Source organism: Euprymna scolopes, chromosome 21, assembly GCF_053919585.1.
Source record: "Euprymna scolopes isolate OS-2025 chromosome 21, ASM5391958v1, whole genome shotgun sequence".
In the NCBI taxonomy this organism is placed as follows: domain Eukaryota; kingdom Metazoa; phylum Mollusca; class Cephalopoda; order Sepiida; family Sepiolidae; genus Euprymna; species Euprymna scolopes.
The window spans coordinates 120,433,481-120,461,469 of record NC_136502.1 but is presented as its reverse complement, the minus strand read 5'-3'; the positions used below and the strand labels follow the sequence as shown (position 1 = coordinate 120,461,469).

General features: G+C 33.8%; 1 long non-coding RNA gene across 1 annotated transcript in view; it reads right to left on the bottom strand.

The window, feature by feature from the left end:
- Positions 1-309: 309 nt before the first annotated feature.
- Positions 310-27,989, bottom strand: part of LOC145242691 (uncharacterized) — a 232,988-nt gene continuing 205,308 nt past the window's right edge. The window contains exons 2-3 of the long non-coding RNA XR_013862813.1: positions 11,095-11,128; positions 310-894 (exon numbers count right to left, since the gene is read on the bottom strand). This is a non-coding gene — a long non-coding RNA (uncharacterized LOC145242691). The remainder of the gene's footprint in view (positions 895-11,094; positions 11,129-27,989) is intronic.

Sequence of the window (27,989 nt, the reverse complement as noted above, 5' to 3'; positions counted from 1 at the left end):
AATAAATGAAATGAAATAGTAATATGATCTACTTTGCAATGTACAGTTGTTGATTGTAAAATTAGCTAGTAGAATTTGATTTTTATGCATCCAAATTTTTCTCACGAGCGAATGAGAAATCTTTTTTATTAAATGCAAAAATATCGTTTACAAATGTTGTAAAAATTCTGTGGTTATTTGTAAAATTATATGTTCAAATATTGCAAGCATGCATTTAAATAAATTCATATATACACAATGAATATCTTGTTAAATGATATCCAATATATACATGAGATCATATCATACATATATACATAACACAAAGAATAGGCATCCATAGAAAATTTTATTTCGACAAACATTATTCATAGAAAAAAATCAAAATTAAATCGGCTCTAAGTTTATAATTTATACCCGTTGAATTTCTTTTGCTGTGTTTAATGCATGAACCACTCTTGACATGCTATTGATCAGTCGACTGATACACTCTTGAGGAGTATCTTGCCATGTCTGACGAGATAATGCTTACAAGATGAATTACTTTTCTTTTTGCGAATATTCCGGGCTAATATGCCGCAGGGGTTTATCAATTTGGTTCATATTCGGCCATACGAATTTATTAATCCCATTTTGGCTTTACAAATGTACGGTCGTCTTAACAGAGTAGCAATAAACATCGTCATCTATAGATAGGGAGTTAACTTGGTTCATTTTACTACTTGAGAATATTTATAGGAGGTCTTCTGGTAATATTGAAACATCTTTAGCGGAATCAATTTCCTTCGCACTCCACCAGGTCAAAGTTATCATCACTCCAAATTCCGCTCAAACCCATAACAGAGAAAACCCCATATTTCAGTGTTGGTTGCAGTCTTTTTAAGTAAAACTTTTGCTGAGGGAGGCTCCATTCCACTGCGAAAATAAATGCAAATCGAGAATCATCAAAGAAAATGACATGGGTCCAAAACATCAGAGGTCTCTAAACTATGTCACGAGCCCGATCTTTTGTTTTTACCCTTACATAACAAATGATAAAAGTTAAAATAAAAAAAAAAAACAGACAGTGAGCAATAACCCTCCATACATCCCTACGGATCTTTTTACAGACATAAAAAATTTAATTCACACAGGTGTCAAAACAGTAAGTATGTAGTTAAAGTAGTAAAAATGGGGAGGAACGAATATAATGCGACAAACACGGATTGCAATTGAGACTAGAAAACCAGATAAACATACTTAGAACAGAAATCACAGCAAGTAACAAGATGGCGTCAACTAGAAGAAAACGGAAAAGTAGGAATACAACCAATGCAGAGAGGTTAAAGAAAAAAAAGGAAAACTGAAACAGCAGAAAAAAATGTAGATTAAGACGATACAGATAACAATCTCCACAGTGCAAGCAAAATACGACCTTGTAAAATAATGAAATTTAATTCTATCTGAATGTGAAGGCAGAAAAACACAAACATAACAACCAGACCCGATGGAAACAAAGAGCTACTGAAGCGAGATATTAGAAAAACGATAGGATCATAATAGGAATTCCGAATACCTGAATGATATGAAAGCGGAATCAAAGGCAATCGATAAATAAACACAAAAACTCAGAACAAACCCCTTATCACAACCCTACGGAACATAGCAACCTGCTGAAGAGAACACCACGTCTCGACAGCATAGGTTCTTGCTGGTTTTAAGAATTCACAGCATAGATAAAAGGCTTATTCATAATATGAAAATATGTATCTACGAAGCCGCTGTGCAGGAATGGATGGTCAAAGGTACAACTACACTGGCACATGAAAAAAAATCGCAGAAAAATAAACTATTCCTAGACACTGCAAGCCTATAACATGTTTATCTACAATTTGGAAAATATTTATAGCAAAACCGAGGGAACAAAATTAGCATTCCGTTCACCTCAAGATTACTACCAAAGGAGTAGAAAAGGATGTTCAAAGGAATGAGTAAAACATGACCTATTATACATGGATCAAATAGTCCTCTAGGAGGTAAAAAGTAGAAAAACACAAAGCCATGACGTGGATAGACTACAGGAATGTGTATGATAGAATCCGACAAGCACGGATAATAAATGTAATAATAAGAATGTACGAAACACCAGGCGTTCATCAACGGGAGAGAAAGTGCAATGAAATAATGAAGACTTGAACTGACAGCAAATAGCCAATACATAAATGAAAGTAAAATACAAATAGGTATCTTCCAAGGTGATCCCCTACCATCACTTCTGTGTATCATAACAATTATACCCGTAAGAAAATGGCAGCCAAGATACAAGTTCACAGGTGACGATAGTAAATAAAGGGCAATCAACAATTCCCCCACTAACCAACAATCACGAGGTTGTCTCCTCAGCAACCGACAAGGCTAACATGCTTGCCAGTCGGTTTGCCTCAAACTCCACACTGGACCCTTCCAACCACCCCCTACCTGACTTTCCTATGCGGACAGACGCCACACTAGACGATCTGAAAACCACCCCTGCTCAGGTGCATGCTATCATAAAAACCTTGCCACCTCAAAAGCATGTGGACTCGATCTTATCCCAGCTGTGCTATTAAAAAAGTGCTCAACCGAAGTAGCTCCAGTTCTCTCCAAACTCTACAACAAATGCCTTAATGAAGCTTGCTTTCCGGGCTGTTGGAAAACTGCTTCTGTTGTACCAGTATTCAAGAATTCGGGCGAAAGGACAGACCCATCAAATTATCGCCCCATTAGCCTGCTCCCACTTTTTGCCAAAATATTTGAGACCATAATTAATCATGCTCAAGTCCATCATCTTACAGATGCTAAACTACTGACTGACAAACAATATGGATTTAGACAAGCCCGTTCCACAGCAGACATCCTAACTGTGATCTCTGAACGTATATACCATTCACTGGACAAAGCGGGGGAGGTCAGAGCAGTAGCTCTAGATACATCTAAGGCTTTTGACAGGGTATGGCATGAGGGTCTCCTCAGTAAAATCAGATCATACGGTATCACTGGTAGAATACTTAACATAATTAAATCCTTCTTAGATAAGAGAAAAATCCAGGTTGTCCTCGACGGTCGTACATCTAAACAATATGATATAAATGCGGGGGTGCTCCAGGGTTCTATCCTTGGACCTCTATTATTTCTGATATTCATAAATGACCTCCCCGACAACATTGCCTCTGAGATGTGTATATATGCTGATGACACTACACTCTATGGCAGGCACGACAGGAAGACGAATGAACACATTTCTAAAGAAATGGCAGAAACACTAGAGGAAGACCTCCAATCTGTAGTGGAATGGGGACAAAAGTGGTTGGTCGCGTTCAATGCTGCCAAGACTAAACTAGTTTCATTCAATAATTACAAGAAACCCTCTCTACCACCCATAGCAATGGCCAACGACTCTTTATCTGAGAGTCCATCTTTCAAACTCCTTGGCCTAACGTTCACAGGAAACATGAGTTGGAACAATTACATTGAAGGCATTGCCAGGGCCGCTGCAAGAAAGGTGGGCTCTCTCTACCGTGCTAGAAAACTACTAACACCCGAAAGTATCCTGTACCTCTATAAGGCCACCGTTCGCCCATGTATGGAGTATTGCTGCCACATCTGGGCTGGTGCATCTGCTACTAGTCTCTCGCTCCTTGACAAGGTTCAAAAAAGAGTCGCAAACCTGACAGGCCCTGAACTGGCATCTAAGCTTCAGCCTCTGTCCCATCGACGAAATGTTGCATCCCTCTGCCTTTTCTACAAGTATTTTAGTGGTGAATGCTCTGACGAACTGCAATCACTTGTGCCCCCACGACGTGAGCACCCTCGACAAACCCGACAGGCTGCTAAATCCCACCCCCACACTGTAGAGATCCCTAGATGTAAAAGATCTTTTACTCCAATAGTTTCTTCCCCAGAACCGCTAGACTCTGGAATTCCATTCCAGGTCCCTGCTTCCCCAACAGTACTGACGTGCAGAAGTTCAAGTGTAACGTGAACCGACACCTTGCTGCACAAATCCCTACATAGTACCCCAGTAGATGTTTCCCCTGATAGTAGCCCCTTACACCAAAGTGGCAATTTGCCTTGTTTGGGGTGAAAATGTAATTAAAAAAAAAAAAAAAGTATGACCCACCTAATGAACATGGATGACTTGTAAAAATCAAGAAGCAACAAGAAACCCTAATAAACACAACCAGTAATAATTCAGCAAGAATACTGGAATGGAATTCAGTAAACAGAAATGTGCATTGTTGATTATGAGAGGGGAAAACAACATGCAACGAAAGGCGTATATCTAAGCAAACGAACAGAAGTGCACTAAGTAAAAATTTTAGCTACACATATTTGGGAGTTCTAGAAGCAGATAACACTAACTCAACAGAAATGAGAAGGAAAATTGTAATTGAATACCTTCAAAACAAGTGAAAATTACCCCGGATGTGATGTACAAATATATTAAAAAGCATAAACACATGGGCTATGTAACTCATGCATCTCAACCAACAGACTCAGAAATTCTCACTATGCATAATGCAGAACACCCAAGGGATGATTCTGACCGACATTATGTTACATGTAAAGGTGAAGAAGGAGTAATGGTTTGTACAGAAGACTGTGTAAATTAAATAATTAACAGAATTAGAAAATATATAATGTAAGACACCGAAAGAGGGATTATTGCAGCAAAAACACTAAAAAAGACACGAGTAATACAGAAGAAAAGGAGGCAAGAGATGAGACGAGAAAAGAAAAATCGGAGGATAAAAATCTACACGAACGATCCATAAGAGTGACAAAAGATTAGACCAAATGAAACCCTTAGAAATAGGAAGGTTAACAGCGAAAATAATTCCCGAATTATAGCCGTATGCGATATTCCAATTAAAATCAACCACCTCACAAAGAATCGTACAAATTAGTCCAGGAGAACATCACACTAGTGAGAAGTATTCCCGAAAATCTCACAATTACTTTACTGAAGTATTAGACACAATATACACGCACACATACACGCACACGTATACCCCCCCATATATATATATATATATATATATATATATATATATATGTATATATATATATATATATATATTCTTCATAAAATATATCAAATAATAATGCGATGTAATTGTACATGAGATGAGTCTGAAAAATTCCCTAGCGTCAAAACTTCACTACCCACACTTTTTCAACACTGAACAACAATAAAATATTAAATGCTTTTGCTTCGGCGGTTACTTGCAAAAAGGTTATGAGAAAACAATTAATTTAGTATTTACAACGCGCGATCAGTTAAGTACCTGCTTATTACAATGAGTGATACTCCCATTCCTATATAATTTAATATACTAATTATGGTTAAAAAAACATTTAGCCTGTTTTTCAAGGGGTGACGATGATAATTATTGCTGGCCTAAGGAGTCGATTATAAAAGAATAATCACACATTACAAATAGTGTTTAACCTAATTTTGACTAGCAACTGCGCGACCTAAATTAACTTTTTATACATGCCACTGAACTTTATTTCAGTTAAAAACTTAGAAAAAAGTAGATATACACGCATATGAAATAAAATGGAGGTGGAAGGACCTGAATACTCAACGTTTCGCCCGAGACTCCTAACAAACGGTTCCCCAGTTCGATACAAAACACCTGATGAAGGCCGGAGGGCAAAACAACCGAAACGTTGTGACGATAAGAACCAAGATGAGGAAGTCAGTCCAACAATCTCAATCAAGTACAGGGTTCCATTTAAAATTTAAATAGTCGCATTGGTCATTTCAGTTTACTATGGGTTGTTTTTTTTATGCAGTTAAGAGTTAATACATACGCTAACGCACGCACAAATACGCATACATACATATGCATTCATATGTACATTTCTAATTACATATAAAACTTCTGAAAGATATTAACATGACGCAAATGTCGTTAATCTCGGAAAATTTATTCCACAATTAGACTTGTAAAAAACTATTTGAAGATTTATTTTATTCGCTCAAATAAATAGGTTTAATGTATTAGCTGGCATTGTCTTAAGACTTTGCGAACATAATAAAATAAGAAAACACTAAAGTGTTTATCAAGAGAATATTACTATTTTTATTGCGATTTCATTACGTTTTTAACGTATTTTCTCATAATATGTATAGCTTTAGGAGGGTGTTTATTTTAGTGTTTTTTCTAGATGTTTGATTATAAAAGCAGTCATCGTTGAAGACAGATAACAACACTGCATAGCAGACTTTTGATAGATATTTACAAACTATCAAATTTCTCTCTGTGCTTCAAAAGCAATTGATATTTTCGCATAGTTGTATGAATTTGAGCGAAAACATCAATTAGAATGGCCGCTGAAATTTCTAAGTTCGTTTTACCGTTTCTTCTTCTTCTGTCTTTTAATATATTATTCTGCAAATCACACCTTGATTTAAAAAGCGAGATACATAAACCTCATGTTGGCCCACCTCGACCACCGATACCACCCTTCCCACCACGTAATTACGAAGTAACGAAATTTAGTATCATATCTTCCATCGTCGACAAGCATAAGGACCGTGCAGTTATTAACATGGACATCGAACCCAAAAACATTTTTACCTCTCCATAAATCAAAAGATGTTAGCATAAATTTGGATGGGAATGTGCGAAAAAAAAAACGATTATATAACTAAACCCGACTTTAAAAAAATATATGGACAACAATGATAACAAAATGAAAAAACAGCTTCAACCGAAATTTTATTACAGATTGGACTTTTCGCAATGTGAATGGCACCGAAGAACACGCTTTGATTGAAAGGTCAGAATACGAAGAGGTCACGAACAAAACCCAAAAAAATTTAACCGATAAAAAAAAAATGAAAACAATTTCTGAATAGTTTATATTATCAGAACCCGTGGAAATTCCACACATTAATTGAACATTTTTAAAAACCTATTATAAATAAAATGATTAAAACAACAATTTAAACAATTTTATAGTAAACACTTTTTTCAACCTTTTAAAGCTTACAATGAATTTATTAAAAAAAAACTATATTTAAATAAAAAAAACCTGTTACACAAAGGATTGTGTTTTTATTTTTCGAATAATTTTTAAGATGAATTATAAAAGAACACATATCAATCTACTTGCAGATTTTTTTAATTTTGAAAAGAATCTATAATCCAATAAAAACTTACATGCTTACCTCATACTAACTTCTTGTGAATTTTAAAAACAATTCCATTTGAAACTGTACACAGAAAGCCATGGTTTTCTTGTTTTGTTTTTGTTTTCTTTGAAAATTTTTGGAGGGGAAACGTTTTAAGGTTTTATCTAATAACTAGCAAATATAAAGAGTGATATTTCGTTTATTATTAACAAGGAGGGGGCACCCGGCGTTGCCCGGATGTTTGGAGATACATTAAAACTCCGGGGGAGGGGTTAAATTAAAAAGAAATTCTGGTAGGTGAGTATGAAGATCGAACCCGAGCCCTGGAGGCAAAGGTCTAGGAGCGAAAGACTAGCAGCAGATGCTCCAGCCTTATAGAGATACAGGATACTTTCAGATGTCAGTACTTTTCTAGCACGGTAGAGAGAGCGTATCTTCTTCGCAGCGGCAATGTTTTCAATGGAATAATTACATTGAAAATATTGCCAGGGCCTCTGCGAAGAAAGTAGGCCCCCTCTACCGTGCTAGAAAATTACTGACACCTGAAAGTATCATGTACCTCTATAAGGCCACCATTCGTCCATGTATGGGGTATTGTGGTCACATTTGGGCTGGTGCATCTGCTGCTAGTCTCTTGCTCCTAGACAAGGTCCAAAAGAGAGTCGCCAATCTGATAGGCCATGAACTAGCATCTAAGCGTCAGCCTTTGTCCCATCGACGAAACGTTGGATCGCTCTTCCTGTTCTACAAGTATTTTAATGGTGAATGTTCTGACGAACTGCAGACATTTGTGCCCCAACGACGTAGACACCCTCGGCAAACCCGACAGGCAGCTAAATCCCACCCCCACGCAGTAGAGATCCTTAGATGTAAAATATCTTTCTACTCAAGTAGTTTCTTCGCCAGAACCGCTAGACTCTGGAATTCCATCCCAGGTCCCCGCTTCCCCAACTGTGGTGACATGCAGAAGTTCAAGTGTAACGTGAGCCGATATCTTGCTGCCCAAATCCCAACATATAGCCACAGTAGTTGCTGCCCCTGATAGTAGCTCCCTACGCCAAAGTGGAAATATGTCTTGTTTCGGGTGAAAATGTAATAAAAAAATTAAAGTGTGAAAAAAAAAAAAAAACGTGCGACGTTAATCATTGGGCCACCGCGACATACAAACGGAAACACGTTTGAATTTATTTAATAACTTAGAATTTGCAGGTGCACATTTTATGATTTAATGAGGTAAACTTTTACTGCGGGGTTTTTATTTTTATTTTCCCAGGATGTTGGGGGAGGGAAGCTCCCCTTGTCCAAATTGAATGGCAATTATCTGATATAAGGAAAATATTTCCACTTCCGGCGATGGCAGCCGGAAAAATACCGCCAGAATTAGTGTCGCTATTATTATAGGAAAAAGCCTAATCCACATGCGGCGTGCGAAAACTGTTGAATATTTATCTTTCCTAAGTCAACCAAATAAATAAACAGGCGAGCACCGTTGTTAATTCGGAGATGTTATAATTTTTATGTGATATAAAAAGTTTAAAGAAGTTGTTAACCGACAGACCTCTTCTCTGAAATATATATATATATATATATATATATATATATATATATATATATATATATATATATATATATCGATTAATGTTTGCGATGATGAACGTTTTATTGTGACACCGGACGTACGGAAAAGTAAATCAATATAAAGAAAGTGTTAATTAATGTTTATATCATAAGCATATTTGCATAAACCGTGTCCACTAATCCACAGAGTTCGTATTAATAAAAAATGTCCTATAACTAGACTTTCCGAAGAATATATTAAAAAAAGAAATGATTCCGAATGTATTATTTGTTACGTTCTTTTATACTATATTGAAATATAAGTAATTTTCCAATAACATTTTTTCAAAATATTACTCATATAATAACGTACACGTTTTGTTGAAAATTAAGGTGAATGCGACATCCTTTGATTTATTCAAACAAGTACGGCTAATTTATAACAAAATACGTATCTAACTTAGTTACTTTGTTTGTTTATTACTTTCGAAAATTCATTTTTAATTGTAATTTATTTTGAAAGCAAATGCCTATTCATGACTGATATGTTACTTAGAACTCAATTATTATATATTTATCCGATCTAGACGTTATTTCTGCAACACAAATCCCATTCTGTGTGTCATTTGCAGTTGTGGCCCTTATCTTGTTATATATATATATATATATATATATATATATATATATATATATATGTATATAATATGTAATATATATATATATATATATATATATATCGGTTTCTACGTTCTAAGTGGCAGATCCGCTATGACGCGTGAACAAATGACTACGAGAATAGCATCCAGTAAAAAAACTATAAAATAATATTAAATAGTTTTAAGGCCAATACGTTATTAAAAGAATCATATGTTGTTCTTAGTATTAACATAATTCCAAGCACAATTGATAATTTTCATGCATCTATATAGTTACTGTTTTTGTTCGAATTCGTATTCTGAATATTTCATGTATATATGGTGTCATGTCAAACCATTAATTATGACAACTTTTGTTATAATTATATTATAATTTTATCATAATTAGTGTATTTTTGTAATTATTTTTGGTCTACTGTTTTCGTCTTGATTTATTAACACAACGTTATAGTGGATATTACCCCATATCCTTGTTTAGAGATATCTAGTTCGAGTCGGTAATCTTTCTATCAACTAGGAAATGTTGCAGAATTACAAACAGGTCTCCTTATTTAATCCACAGAATACGTAGCAATCTTTCGTTCTGTCAGGTGATTGGGCAGAAGACATAACTAATTAAATCTTTATCCCCCAAAATCCAAGAACATAAAGTGTTTATTTACGGAAATCTAAAAAGATCAATTACTAGAATTCGACACTAACAGTTTCAGGTTTTTGCTTTACATTACGATTTTATTATTTACTATTAAATATATTCTGAATAAAACTTTTAATATTACAAAATCATCAGACTTTTGCGTTGTATTTATTAGTTTTTAGCTTAAATATAAGTGATGGAAACAGTGTGATTTTAAAACGAATAAATATAAGATAATTTGCCGCCTTTTCTACTGTCTATGTTTGAAAGTTAACATTTGAATCAATTTCAACCATCATTAATGTCAATATATGATGCGGGTTTCTAGTAAATATAAATTTGCTTTGTTTCCATATTTTGAATTAAGTCGTAGACAATTTTATTCTCACGCTAATATCAAGTCTCAAAGCTTCAGCGTGACGGTCTAATTCCGTTTATTGGATAATACATTTGTGGAGAACATGATTTGTGTTTTGTTTTTACGTAAATGTTCCGTTCGGTTTGAATTCTAATCAGAATGTTTTTCTCTATATTTCAGATACATAAATTAAAATCACGTTGTTTAATCACCAAATTATTACATTGCAATATTTTTTTCAAAAAAGTAATATAATTTTATATGACTTTCTGCCTTGACAGCGTACATAATATATTTCGTAGCCTACTGGAGGATGCCCTTTTCTCTTCCTTGCAACCTCTCTCCCACAGAAGAGACGTTGCGAGACTGTTTTTGTTTTATCATTATTCCCATGGCAAGTGCTCGTCTGAGGTCCAATCTCTAGTTCCCCCCCCATAGGCAAACTTTCCCGAAAAACACCAGTCTAGCTGAAACCAGTGTCAGTAATTTTCCCCGCTCTTTATCTGTGCCTAAAGCAAAACGTAGATTACATGAGCAAAGCTTCTTTCTTAGAAGTGCACACCTGTGGAACTCTCTTCCGATTGCCTGTTTCCCACCTGAGTACAACTTGGATGTATTCAATTTCAACATGAACAAATTTCTGATAAACCTCCCCCTTAAGTAAGACAATTTATCAAATCTCCATTAGTAACGATTACTACGATATTATCCCATTGATTACTGTACAGGCAATAACACTTACCCCCAAATGGCTTCCGGGCCTTGCTAAGTGGTGACTGCAATGTAAAATAGAAAAGAATACTAGATTACATTTTATTTTGGGACTACTGAACATCAACATAAAGCTGCTAATACCTTTTGAAGAATATTATTCCTGCATACCTTTAAATGGTATTTGATTACATTACATTACAAATAAAACAAGCTTGCTTGGGCAACTTTAATTTTTATTTAAAATGTTATACAATCCATATATTCCTTGATTAACAACAAATCACCGGGTGAGTAACGGGAAACGGATGTTTTTAGAACATCCATTATGCCATAATAAAATACTTTAGGAAATATTTTTACTTACATTACAATTTTTTTTTTAATATTCACAGAGTGTTGTTTTCCTTAAAAACATCCGTTTCCTGTGAGTCACCCTGTATTACAGTGCATCATTTTCCCGGAAAATTAATATATTTTTCTAGAAGAGTTAATATTACACAATCTATTCGAGAATACCATGTTACATTTCTCTTTAGACATACTGAATATCAACATACATCTGTAATAGCTTTGTAGATATATTTCTTGCTTAAGTTTTAATATATTACGAATAAATGAAACAAACACTAGCCTGGGTAAGTTTTTTTTTTATTTTTAACCATGCATAGTATATATATATATATATAAAAATATATATATATATATATGTATATATGTATATGTATATATACATATATATATATATATATATATATATATATATATATTTCTTAATAAATCAAAGTGAGGCTTTAAAGTATCGCTACCTATTTATTTATTTTTACTGTTTAAACTTATGTGTTATTTAAAACTTATTTCGAATTCTTTTATAATAGTATTTATAATATGTGATTATGATGTTGATATTTCGGACACAATGTTTGCGTGTATGTAACAGACGATATTTAAGTTTGAGTAGAATATTTCTGATTTGTCAACTTTGTATATGAAATGTAATGGTGTTTCATCAACCGAAACGTTAATTTGATATTGAATACGCAAAATAGAAGACAGGATGAGAAACAAAAGTGAAAATAGTAGAATGTACACACACACACACACACACACACACACACATATATATATATATATATATATATATATATATATATATATATATATATATATATATATATATATATATATATATATATATAAATGGAACGTCTGGTTTATTCCAAATCGATAAACTAGAAATCTACAATCCCATTTTCTGTGAAATTCACATATATTCGGTGGGTTCCTTACACTGTTATGTATAGCTTTTTAGTTTTTTTTTCTTATTTTCCCAAACTTAACATATTCGATAGAGTTCACGATCATTTGTCATTTTCAAATACATTGATAAACACTGTGTGCTTTTCCGAGCTGATTAAACATTTTACATTAAATAAAAACTAACAAATATCGAGTTATGTAGAAATGTAACTTACCTTACCTTTGCTTACATTTATTTGTCTTTGGACAACTTTTCGAATCTGTGTATAGTACCCACCTCACCAAAATATTAATTGAAAAGTAAGATTTTTGATTACAATAAAACACAAGAAAATCAATTAATCATTCCAACACTTTAGCAACGATCCCAATTAAAGATTGATGGAAACTCCTAAGGATCCTGGTCAAATTCTGCAAGAGTACCGTTTTTTTCTATTTTTTGTATTTTTTCAAACACTTTTGGCGTGAATTGCTGAACTATCAATATAAGAAAAATGCATTTTCTCTTTTTATTAGATTTTTCCATTGCACAAATTGAGACAGAGCAACGCGTGGTAGGGTACAGCTATTATATATATATATATATATATATATATATATATATATATATATATATATATATATATATATATATATATATATATATATACATGTATTAAAACACCCTTTGTTTTCTGGATTGTATGATGCAAAAATGATATTCACACTTAGAACACGGTGGCTTTTCATTATATTTCAAATCTTCTACATGCAGTTTCAGCGGGCTTCTTTAAGAAGATGTTTGCAATATGTTACACTTGATTTGGCTTACATCGTTGGCAACAGGGACCTGCCGTTTAGTAGGGAGAAACGAATAGTATTTCTTGCGATCGTAGCAGTAGCTAGGTAAGTCCATGGGATTGGATCTGTTTCCGATCGAGATCTGGTTGCTTACGAAAAGCAGCAGATCAGAGTTAAACTCAGATGCGATTGGAACAGATTACATCACATGGTCTTTGGCGATTGATGCACAACACTAGTTTGCCCATTCCACGAGGCGCTGGGTTCAAGTTTTTGTTAATTCGCTAAGTGTTTTTGGCATGCGGTGTTTAATTCTACGTTACAAGTACAGAACCCAGCCCGATCAAAGATCATTTTGATTAAGGATAACTACTTACAGTGGAAAACTTTATGCATTCTAGACTAAGGTACGTATGAATGTTGTTACTGACCCTGTTTATTTGACAATCGGTACTATGAGAAATCCCTAATATGCTTATTTTACCCTTTGATTAGTCCCCCGTCTGTTTCCCTATATTCCCATACCGATATAATTTGTCTTTTGAATTACAACTCTTAGGTCCTCAACTGCCCATTAGGAAAAGTTTTGCTTGCTTTCGATAGTTGTCATAACATAGTGGGTGTTCTAAACTTAGGATTAGGTATAGAGGGCAATACTAACCGACCTCATAGGCATTTCATTTAGTTATTTTCTTTTTCTTTTATTTTGCGTACATTCTTATCTGCCCCACCCCATCATCTCATATTTTGTTTTAGGTTTTTTTTAAACCTTAAGTTTGTACATAATTGTGTTACCTTGGTTGCTGTACATAAATGTTTTATTTTTATTTCCCAGAAAGATGTAATCACATGAACTGGAAATCTTTAAACGGGGTAAACGCCATGGAGAGAATCTGGTATTTTGGTGATAGCGAATAGTGCAGGGCCAAATAAATGTTCAATAGAATAATTGGTAAGCTATGTAGATGACCTTGTGCCTAAGCGTGTTTTTAATCAACATTAAGTTCTGCTAGTAAATAATATCAGAGCCGGGACCGAACACGCTAAATAAAACAGGCGTTCTTCTCCTCTCGGTTGGCCTGGTGGCCGGGGTGTTGTGTCTGCTCTGACGTTGGACTGTAATTGTTCTTTGTCAATGAAGGTGGAAAACCTATTTATCTTAGGACACTTTTATTTTTGCACACTGCCAGGGTACCCCCTTTAGAGGGAGCTGCTTTTTTACGAAACTAAATCGAGGGGAAATATTGTAAAAGTAGATCTGAGCGAAGCACCATCTACAGATTCTCATTAACGGAGAAAGATGACAAGGGTTGGCCCTGCACTATTCGCTATCACCAAAATACAGACTCTCCATGGCGTTTACCCCGTTTAAAGATTTCCAGTTCATGTGATTACATCTTTCTGGGAAATAAAAGAGATCAATGGCGCACCAACGATCGTTGTTGAGCGGCCGTGATTTTTTCATCGGATACTTGGACGATATTCTAATGAAAAGCGAATCTATAGAGCAACATAGAAAACTCTCTCTTAACTTCTCTATGCGTATATGGTAAATATATATACATATATAAACTTGCAATAAATGCACATATACATACACTAATGTATATCTATCTATATATATATATCCCTCTCTCTCTCTCTCTCTCTCTCTATATATATATATATATATATATATATATATATATATATATATCACTGCCATTTTTTGATATCTTGATAGTCTCACAAGAACGCCTTGGATTGCTTTGCGGTAAGTAATCTTGAATGATGTGTCTGATATAAAGATGAATCGCTGTGAGAAAAAGATGAATGTGTATGCGGCATGTATCTTTACTTGCCCGTTACATGTATCAGAAACATGAACAACATACCGAAGGTTTATAAAAACTCTCGGAAGTTTTCATCAAAAGTTCATCATTAAAATACTTTACATCAGTTGGAATTGTTTTTTCTTGGATCTGCTGTCCATAAACAATCAAACAATTGTAGGATATAAATGAGAAACGACGGCAAGGATGAACGAAGCATAGATACAAAAAACACACAGTTGCTTAAACTGAGCTTTCTATGGAACACCAAAACTTCAGCATAAACATACAAAAAGTTTACGCATGCACAGAAGAAAAAGCGCAAGTGATTGAAAATTGATGTGAATAACTGAAAAGTTCGACCTGTGAATCGAAGAAAATTAAGCATGGATATCTTCAGAATGTTCGATGGAAGGTGTTTTAAATATGCAGTAGAGAAACGTAATAAATAAGAGCAGGATGTCACCGTAATTTGCCGACTTTAATCCGTTGCTGTAGCAGATTTCGTCAGTTTATAGCATGTTTTGAAAATAATGTAAAGTCGACCAATATTTATGAGGGCATACTGCTATTCAGACAACACAAGTACATATTTGTAGATATATCTGTACATAAAAACACATTTTGATTATATATAAAATGTGCATAATGACCTTTGTCCACAATCACCACTAAATACTTGAAAGTTGACCTGCCACATTTGTAAATAGTTATGAAAATATGAGCTTGTTTGAAGAGCAACTTGCTTGAATATGAATGCTCGACATAAACCCTTAAAAATGCCAATTATCTGTCAAAACGGAGCTATCATTGTATATATATATGTATATGTATATATATATATGTATATATATATATATAGTTGCTTCTCCTTGACAGAAGTTGTCCATCTCCTCAGTTAAGCGTTGTGCGTTTGTATGCACGTAGGTAACCTTTTTAAGCAAGCTTTAGTCCTACATGAATTACTCATGTTAAACGAGTGTCCAGTCCAACGCATCTGATTTTGAATGATGTTCATTTCTATACCAGTACTATTTTATCGTTACGGAACTACAGTGTAAGGTATTAAAGTGCTTCAGTTTATATTTAGTATTCTCCGAATACAACTTTGGTGAAAACTTTAACATAACTATATGTTGTCCAAATCCCTTACTTATATAGCGGCGTAGTCAAAACGCATGCTTCGTAAACACTTAGTTTTTTTATGTGATCTCCCCATCTGACTACACACGTTTCTTCAGTTTCATAAATAGCAGAACTGGATGTGGCTATTCTGCCATTTATCTTCGCATCAAACGTAGTCCTTACTCATCGTACTAGGCAGATACACAAAAGTGTCCGTGCCATTTTACTTTTACTTATCATCAATCAAGATGATTGGTTTAACATATGACATTCCTATAAGAGAGGAATACATAACATGTTTTCTTGAGGCTGATTGTAAGACCAAACGCTTTGCAATCCTCTGAAAACTTGTCCATTATAATATGTGTGTCTGTTTCTGGATGTCAACAAGGTCTGGTTCATCTGCATGTAAGGGTTCACAAATAAGGTTCTGAATAAATTTGGCTTGCGTTGAGACGTCTAAGGTAGATAAATTTTACCTGATATGCGAAAACGAAGCATCGCCCTATTATCGCAATTGTTAAAAGCATCCACCGGCATCACAGCAAAATATATGGAAAATAATGTAGGAGCAAGTATATGATTTTGTTCCGCACCGTTTCTAACTGTAATTGAATCAGACATATGTCCTTTTAAGTGCACTCGGGCTTATATATTAGTGTGTTACTGCTGAAGTAACTTCACAAAACTAATAAGACAGTCTAGTTTCCTAAGAATTTTTCAGAGTGCAATTCGATTGTTCAATCGACAAAAAAACTTACTACAAAGGCAATCGCTGCTCCATACATTTGTTCTTTTAGCTGTCGCGCTGAGAGCATCATGTAAAGCGTGACGATTCCAGATCTAAAACCACATTGATTCTCTGGGATGATAGAAGGACAAGTACATTTCAGCAAACGATTTTAAGAACACGGTTGCGAAACCTTTCCTACAACTTTAAGAGAGTTAATGCTTTTTGGATAACCAGACTCAGATTTTACCCCCATTTCCCTTATAAATTGGAACCAATATTGCATCAATCCAATCCTGAGTGATAGCATTGCTATGCCTAACAGCAAGCATTAGTGTGTGGATTGCGTTGATAAAGCTATCACTTCCAAATAGCAATAATTCAACAGGTATCTCATCAAGTCCAGAGTTTTTTTCCTTTAAGATGAGCTTTAAGCTGCGTGTGTACAGATTAGTGACTACACACTTCCAACATATTAGGCTTGCAGATGACAACGACGACGACGACGATGATGATGATGATGATGATGCATCTCACAGATTTAAAAAAAATAATGAGCAAATAAAGTTTAAATTGAAAGAGCATTTAAAACAGCAGATTTCCTCAATGATAATGACGATGGTGATGATGAGAACAATTACATTAATTTAAACACGAAAAAGACAACACAGCAAACGCATATTTCATGTAAAGCAATGAATCATGGGCAGCAATGTATTGTGTCAAGTTCAAATGAAATGAGCGTTTAAAATAACATATTTCCTCAATCATTATGAAAATTGTGATTATGATTACAATTGATTTAATTTAAACATGAATTTAAAACCCAACGTAATAACTTTTGTTCAAATCTGCTTAGAATACACCTTTTCGCCTTAAGTCATCACCATAATATTCCTCTTGAAATTATACACCGTCTCAAATGCTGTTGTCATCTCGGTTACATCTGTCAATAAATGCCCCTACGTAGATAATAAGCATCTTACATACTGATAAAATAGAATTTCCACCCATCCACACTACACCTCGCCATAAGCCTTAAAACATATACTACGTACATTTAAGAGTATGATAGAGATATATACACCTTTTCCTATTACAGACTATAAAATACGCTCCTCCTTTATCTTAGAATTCGATATAACTCCCCTCAACATCATCTATAATCTTATTGATTTATTTCGTTTCTGATGAATCCCACGCGAGACGTAGCATCAACGTTATGTTACCTAGCATCTTCTCCACTCTTCTGATGAGAAGCATTGGGCTTTGAAATGCCTTGGCATGAAGAGTCGCCTGTATCCCCCAACTAAATGTGTATGCCCTTATTGAATAAATAACTATTCTATATTTACCAATATATAGTTTTTTGTTGCTTCAGTTTTTATTTTTGTTGTTTTCATATATATATATATATATATATATATATATATATATATATATATATATATATATATACATATATATATATATACATACATACATATATATATATATATATATATATATACATATGATAAATCCACAAATTTTGTTATCTTAAGATGTTTTATTCTTAGGGGGGCCCTTTATATTTACTTAATCCAAATAAATTAGTCCCTTATTTGATCTTCCGAGTCTCACATTTATAGTAATTCTAGAATCTTCACATTTTTTATAAGTACGATATTTTCTCAGGTCCGAGACACAAACCAATTAGTGCGCAGTTGATATCCTATTCGATAATGGGATTTCTGGTATTAAATTTAATTATATCGTGCTGGGCAGGTGAGAATTGTTGACGCTGTTTGCCTGGAGTGTTTGTTCTGTCATTGTTCCTTTTTAAATCAAGCCGCATTAATTAATAAAGGAAATAAAAAAGCAAAACGAACATATGGATTTATTTCTTGATTTTGATTTCCAATTTGGGCGAAATATATATGAAAATAGATCAGTAAGCGAAAAAGTATTTTGCTGGTGAAATATCCAACACAAAAATGTAAAAACGGGTTTGTATTACTATACAAATAGACTCAAAAAATGGTAAAAAAAATAAAATATACAACAAATACATGGTACTTTGCAACCTATTGCAGCATTTTTTCGTGTTTTAAACTTTATTTAAACGCTATTTCTTTAATTGCGAATTATAAGATTTTAATATATATATATATATATATATAATTATGTATGTATATATATATATATATATATATATATATATACGCACATAAAAGATTGTTGTGCATCTTTTGTTCGTGAATGATAAAATTAAAAATATTGAATTCATTTAATGCAGGTTATATATAGAGTATAAAAATTTTCGAAAATATCGACCAAATAATATCTACTTATTTAATACCATTTATACTTGTGGAATGTGCGATCGGCATCTCACAGTTAATCACGTTCGATATAGGATGCGTAGTAATGTAAATGAATGGTTCAGATATAAAATAAATAATGTAACAAAGATTTTATAAGATCCGTCTTATACGATGGCGTAAATGTGTTTTAAATCTAATTTTTAATGCATCTAAAACAAAGCTTCTATCTTTGCATCATCAACGTTTTGGTCCCCATTTGGCATCAATTGAAATAAATGGCTCTCGTCTTGGGTAGGCTCCATGTTTTGATAAGTTTCTGGGCTAGACCTTTACTCCTGATCTAAAATGATATACGTACATCAAATCCGTTGCAAAGATCGCTGGAAAAATGATGGGACCTTTCTATCGATCATGAAGATATCCTCCTGCTGATGCAGTTTCCTACCTATACAAGAGCGAGATACGTCTGAGTATGGAATATAGCTGTCACATTTGGGAAGGAGCTCATAGGAAAAACTTATCCTGACTTGACAGAGTTCAGAATAGACTTCCTGGCCTAGTGGAGAATGCCCTTTTTACTTCCTTGCAACCTGTTTCTCACAAAAGAGACGTTTTAGCGTTATTGTCATGGCAAGTGCACTTCTGAGCTCTAATCTATGGTTCCTATTCGCCAAACATTCACGAGAAACACTCGTTTGGCTGTAAACACTATTAGTAATTTCCCCACTCTTTATCTGTGCCTAAACCTGGAGGTAGATTACATGAACAAAGCTTCTCTCTAAGAACTGCACAATTTTTGTTCACCTGCTTTCCAGCTGACTACAATACGGGCGTCTTCAAGTCCAATGTAAACAAGTTCTTGATGAGCCGTTCCCCTTAATTAATCCAAGTTACCAAAATTACACTTCTATCGATTACTATTATATTGGCCTTTTGACCACTGTATACTCTTTAACTCTTATCCTCGAGTGACCTTTTGCTCTTGATTAGTGGGGATTTTATTGTTAAAAAAACAAATGCTTCCAATTGGTTTCAGAAATGCCGTAATTCATTTTAACGCATATAGAACTAGCATCCTAATCTATATATTCTTGCTATATCTTCATGTATATTTTCATTGGAGAAATACCCCTCTGGACCAAAGTACCGTAACTTTGAGACAGAAGATGTCACATACAAGTTAACTATATGCACACTTATAACTATTTTATGTAACTTTAGAACGCTGTTTATGATGCATTATTCGTTATAATAAAATCAGACATTTCATTCTAGGAGGAACATCATTACTACGGTAACCATGAAGTAGTTCCTATTTTCTTCTGAATATTACATTTTTCTACCGTCCTACTGGGATGAATCTGCATTTTCGACAAATACAGTTTTTCTCCTTCCGTAAGTGGATCATATACTTATAGACATAACGTAATCTTTTACTTTTCTGATTAAAAGTCTTTCCAAACCAACATCACTCTCATTATGATTAGCTGACCATCGGACAATTCCTATATTTCGAATGAGCTGTATTCTCATGCTAAACGAACGCTAATGCACCATTCAAATATGGCGTAGAAATGATAATTACTATGCACTCTGAGTAAATGGCTGCATTCATTTTCTTTCATTTTACGACGTTTGTATTTCATCTCTGTCTCTCTCATTCTCGCTATCTCTGTCTGTACATATTTTCCGCTCTCTCTTTCTCTCTCTGTCTCTCTCTCTCTCTCTCGCTATTACTATTTATGGCGAAGTAAAAACATTTTAGGGTGATGCCGAAGAATTAAGAACTAACTTTTATAATCTCTAACTTTCGTCCTTTTCTCTTCCCTTCAACCTCATTTCCACAGAAGAGATGCTTTGTTTTAACTTTATTTCCATGGCAAGCGCTGGTCTGTGCTCCAATCTCTGGTTCATTTTCGCCAAGCCTTACCTAAGACACCCGTCTTGCTGAAACCACTGTCAATAATTTTCCCGTCACTGTGCTTAAATCAAAAAGTTGATTCCACGAACAAATATTAAATAATAGAATTACATTTAATAGAATTGATGGAAAAGTTAGCAATAATTTAATTCAATAGAATTTAATTATATATAATTGGTGGAAAAGTTAGAAATAATTTAATTTAATAGAATTTTATTTAATAGAATTGGTGGAAAAGTTAGAAAGAATTTAATTTAATAGAATTTAATTTAATATAATTGATGGAAAAGTTCGAAACAAGATGAAGACTAGAACAACAAACGGAAACTGCTAAAACTGCTTCGAACCATCTAAGCAGTTCATATGCAGTGAGAATCTTAAACATCTTCAACTTCTGTTTTTACTGTTTGGTGAAATTTACAAATGTATAGTTTAGATGGTTTTTAACGCCTGTTAGTGTGAACTAATCATTATAAGAGCAAAATTGACCGACCAGTCTGTATATGTACATATAGCTTGAGATAGTTGCTTCTCTAGCCGCACTGACTAGCTGTGAAACAGCGAAACAATACTGATGTGGATGACTATACTGTTTCCTATCTTAGGTTAAGCATATTCGGATGGGATATACCAATTACCATTAGCGTATCAAGCGATGCTATTTGTGTTAATGGAGCTTAGGTATCTGGACAATGTCAAAACATTGTTAATTCGCTGCCCGTATAGTAGCATCCGTATAGTGCAACGGTTAGCAGCTCCGAATTTCGTGTTAGCGGTCGAATTCGATTTTAGTTTGAGGAAGCTGCCGGTCCAGCAGTTGTGAAACAGCTGAACAGTACTGTATGTGGACGGCTTTTTATATATATATATATATATATATACATATATATATATATATATATATATATATATATATATATATATATATATATATACAGAGTTTTGTTTTTTTATGTAAAATAATCGGGATACTTTGCGCCATGAACTGTGTACATGCCACCAATTACTTCAGCTATGTCGCCATAAGTTGTTGGAAACAATTTCTTAAAAATGCAATGTACAAAAACAAACACGCAACTTGTTATGTCAAGCAACCCATAATTCAGTTTTACAAAGAAGACGGATGTACTATGAGGAAGAAAATATTATGTAAAATTGTGGATCTCAAGACATACCCAAAATTTCCAGTCAACATAATCCAAATAGAAAAGCGACCAGCCATTATAAAGGAGTCAGATTCGAAAAAAAATGTATTTCTTATAGAACTAACAACACCCTGGGATGAGGAAAACCAGGAGGAAGCACATGAACGGAAGAAAACCGATATGAAAAAAAATGCCGACTGCGTGAAAAAAATGTTGGAGATTCCATGTGATTCCTACTGAAGTTGGTTATCATTAGAATTCATACGACACAAGTTATCTCATTTCTTGCAAAAATTGAAACTATCTGGAAGTTTCTTCTTATCGTCTTTAGAACACATCTCAATATTCATCAAGTTGGATTTAATCGAGACAGAAAATACTTCAGCAGGAACGAACGGTATGATATCACCTGGATCGGTTTTTTTTAATACTCTTCCCGGTAGCAAAAGCGTCTTCGTAGCATAAGTTTTTACAATACTGACTTGACCTACTGAAACTCTGTTATCACTTTGGCTAGTGAATTATGACGGCAAGGTATAACAAATGTTATATATACATATATATATATATATATATATATATATATATATATATATATATATATATATATATAATAAAAATAAAATGCACATATGTATGATGAGAATAATGAAAATAGTATTCCGACAAAAGAAACAAATAAAAAGGAACAAACTGAGTTATGTGTACATTAACGGTTTGTCTTTATTTCATTAAGACGAATCTCGGAATAATGACGAAACGTTGAGGAACGCATAACTCAGTTTGCCACTTTTTACATATATGCATACAGACATACGCACACGCACACACACACCCACACACCCACACACACACACACATATATATATATATATACATATGTGTGTGGGTGTGTGTGTGTGTGTGTGTGTGTGTGTGTGTGTGAAATAAATAAAATTCGAAACAAGGAAAATCAAATATTTGATTTAATTGTTCTTTCTCTGAAATTTAGTTCTAAATGAAACTTCAGCATGCTCTATTTTATGGACCGCAATTTTGTTTACAATCTTTTTTTTGTGTAAGTATCGTTATCTTAAATGCAATTTTACTATTCATGTCCCAATTTAAATTTAATCAGCATATTGTCTGGAAATATGTAGGATATACGAGTTACATGGTAACCCTTCGTTAATTGTCTTTTGGATAAAAAATACGCATTAAGATTTTGCTTGCAGTGTGTCCCAATGGTTTACCAGAACAGAGTCATTGTTCGGTTTCTGAATCTGTTATAATAATAAGTTTTCTTTGTTATTTCTATTTTATACATCAGAACCACTTAGTTCTGTATATAGTTTTTGAAAATGTATCCCCGGATGTTTAGAAAATTTCATCTTCATTTACTGACATGTGACGGTTCCCCTACCGTGATATGCTTCTCCCTACAACACTGCGATCCTCTTTATTTTCGATGATGGGGTGTTTTACCATAAAACTCCATATATCTTGCATGCCAGGGGGGAAGGGAAAGTCAGTTGGGCGAGGGGGTCGGAATTGATAAGTGTGGCCTTTCGATTTACTGTGTTTGTTGCAGGATAATATCGGTAGAGAAAAAAGAAACCACATAACAATCACGGAGATTTGAGTTGTTATATTCATCCTCTGTTTTGCCACAACTAAATCAGTCATATATAAGAAAGCAGACTGGTCACTTATAAGTAAAGCATCCAGCAAGCCTATGGAAATATTTAAAACGGGTTGCGGTTTCTTCCGCGTTTTGTTCTGATATGTCGTCGACCGTTGTTTCTTTTATAACCCAACATGAGTTAAACGAAAATATTTTAGGATTGTATTGGATTCACAGATATAAAAAGAGCCATTGAGAAGAATTTAATTATCATGCTATTAAATACAAATAAATATAATATTGGCCTCTTGTGAGAAAATATTTTCTTATTTAATTATGCCTTTCATTGCTAAAGTCATCAAAGATTAACCTTCATTATCTACTCGAATTCCAAACAGGATGATTAAAGTAATAACACAAATAGAATTAAACACATGATATATAAATTTTATACGTCGATATTTTCGAGGACATTTTGTTTGTGTACATTATGTGAGCAAAATCGCATACATAAAAAGAACCATAAAATTTAGTTAGTTTGACACTTTTAAACCCAAGAATAATGCAGATGTTTTCCTATGATAGTTAACATAATATTTACTTAACATTACTACCTATGTACCTAGCTAAGATTACATATTGTAGAATCAGCATAACGAATATTATCTACGAAGTGCCTTAAATAATCATGAAACCTTTTTTGTAAAGACATGTAAATTGTCGTAAACTCTTGAAAGTTCAGTATGTTATTGCTTTCATCATAAACAATGATCGACAGCTTTTTTATCCTTCTAGGTCACAATAAACAGCTACTTTAGGAAGTCAGAACACCAAACAAAAATTTCATGTGGGAGAAGGGTCGTGGATTGATACCAGTTTGATGTCAGTGTGGGGGGGTGTAAACACAATTATTCGCCAGAGACTGAAGATTACGGAACATTTGCATGAAATTTGTTACAAGGGGCCTCCATCCTTGTCACAGACTGTTTGACGAAGATCAGCATGAAGACACATTTATAGTTTTGATGGTTTTTAACGCCTGTTAGTGTGAACTAATCATTATAAGAGCTAAATTGACCGACCAGTCTGTATATGTACATATAGCTTGAGATTGTTGCTTCTCTAGCAACACTGACTTGCTGTGAAACAGCGAAATAATACTGGTGTGGATGACTATACTGTTTCCTATCTTAGGTTAAGCATATTCGGATGGGATATACCAATTACCATTAGCGTATCAAGCGATGCTCTTTGTGTTAATTGAGCTTAGGTATTTGGACAAAGTCAAAACATTGTTAATTCGCTGACCGTATAGTAACATCCGTATAGTGCAACGGTTAGCAGCTCCGAATTTCGTATTAGCGGTCGGATTCGATTTTAGTTTGAGGTAGCTGCCGGTCTAGCAGCTGTGAAACAGCTGAACAGTAGTCTATGTAGACGGCTTTATACATATATATATATATATATATATATATATATATATATAGAGAGAGAGAGAGAGAGAGAGAGAGAGAGATGTGTTTTTTATGTAAAATAATCGGGATATTTGCGCCATGAACTGTTTACATGCCACCAATTACTTCAGCTATGTCGACATAAGTTGCTGGAAACACTTACGTATTTCTTAAACATGCAATGTAGAAAAACAAACACGCAACTTGTTACCTAAAGGAACCCATAATTCAGTTTTACAAAGAAGACGAATGTACTACAGAGAAGAAAATCTTATGTAAAATTGTGGATCTCAAGACATACCCAAAATTTCCAGTCAACATAATCCAAATAGAAAAGCGACCAGCCATTATAAAGGAGTCAGATTCGAAAAAAAATGTATTTCTTATAGAACTAACAACACCCTGGGATGAGGAAAACCAGGAGGAAGCACATGAACGGAAGAAAACCGATATGAAAAAAATGCCGACTGCGTGAAAAAAATGTTGGAGATTCCATGTGATTCCTACTGAGGTTGGTTATCATTAGAATCAATACGACACACGTTATCTCATTTCTTGCAAAAATTGAAACTATCTGGATGTTTCCTCTGATCGTCTTTAAAACACATCTCAATATTCATCAAGTTGGATTAAATCGAGACAGAAAATACTTCAGCAGGAACGAACGGTATGATATCACCTGGATCGGTTTTTTTAATACTCTTTGGTGGCAAAAGCGTCTTCGTAGCATAAGTTTTTGCAATACTGACTTGACCTACTGAAACTCTGTTATCACTTTGGCTAGTGAATTATGACGGCAAGGTATAACAAATGTTATATATATATATATATATATATATATATATATATATATATATATATATATATATAATAAAAATAAAATGCACATATGTATAATGAGAATAATGAAAATAGTATTCCGACAAAAGAAACAAATAAAAAGGAACAAACTGAGTTATGTGTACATTAACGGTTTGTCTTTATTTCATTTAGAGGAATCTCGGAACAATGACGAAACGTTGAGGAACGCATAACTCAGTTTGCCACTTTTTACATATATGCATACAGACATACGCACCCCCCACACACATATATATATATATATATATATATGTATGTATATATATATATATATATATATATATATATATATGTGTGTGTGTGTGTGTGTGTGAAATAAATAAAATTCGAAACAAGGAAAATCAAATATTTGATTTATTTATTCTTTCTCTGAAATTAAGTTTTAAATGAAACTTCAGCATGCTCTATTTTATGGACCGCAATTTTGTTTACAATCTTTTTTTGCGTTAGTGTCATTATCTTAATTGCAATTTTACTATTTATGTCCCAATTTAAATTTTGTTAGCATATTGCCTGGAAATATGTAAGATATGCGAGTTACATGGTAACCCTTCGTTAATTGTCTTTTGGATAAAAAATACCCATTAAAATTTTGCTTGCAGTGTGTCCCAATGGTTTACCAGAACAGAGTCATTGTTCGGTTTCTGAATCTGTTATAATAATAAGTTTTCTTTGTTATTTCTATTTTATACATCACGACCAGTTAGTTCTGTATATAGTTTTTGAAAATGTATCCCCGGATGTTTAGAAAATTTCATCTTCATTTACTGACATGTGACGGTGCCCCTACCGTGATATGCTTCTCTCTACAACAGTGCGATCCTCTTTATTTTCGATGATGGGGTGTTTTACCATAAAACTCCATATATCTTGAATGCCAGGGGGGAATGGAGAGTCAGTTGGGCGAGGGGGTCGGAATTGATAAGTGTGACCTTTCGATTTACTCTGTTTGTTGCAGGATAATATCGGTAGAGAAAAAAGAAACCACATAACAATCACGGAGATTCGAGTTATTATATTCATCCTCTGTTTTGCCACAACTAAATCAGTCATATATAAGAAAGCAGAATGGTCACTTATAAGTAAAGCATCCAGCAAGCCTATGGAAATATTTAAAACGGGTAGCGGTTTCTTCCACGTTTTGTTCTGATATATCGTCGACCGTTGTTTCTTTTATAACCCAACATGAGTTAAACGAAAATATTTTAGGATTGTATTGGATTCACAGATATAAAAAGAGCCATTGAGAAGAATTTAATTATCATGCTATTAAATACAAATAAATATAATATTGGCCTCTTGTGAGAAAATATTTTCTTATTTAATTATGCCTTTCATTGCTAAAGTCATCAAAGATTAACCTTCATATCTACTCGAATTCCAAACAGGATGATTAAAGTAATAACACAAATAGAATTAAACACATGATATATAAATTTTATACGTCGATATTTTCGAGGACGTTTTGTTTGTGTACATTATGTGAGCAAAATCGCATACATAAAAAGAACCATAAAATTTAGTTAGTTTGACACTTTTAAACCCAAGAATAATGCAGATGTTTTCCTATGATAGTTAACATAATATTTAATTAACATTACTACCTACGTACCTAGCTAAGATTACATATTGTAGAATCAGCATAACGAATATTATCTACGAAGTGCCTTAAATAATCATGAAGCCTTGTTTGTAAAGACATTTAAAATTGTCGTAAACTCTTGAAAGTTCAGTATGTTATTGCTTTCATCATAAACAATGATCGACAACTTTTTTATCCTCCTAGGTCCAAATAAACAGCTACTTTAGGAAGTCAGAACACCAAACAAAAATTTCATGTGGGAGAAGGGTCGTGGATTGATACCAGTTTGATGTCAGTGTGGGGGGGTGTAAACACAATTATTCGCCAGATACTGAAGATTACGGAACA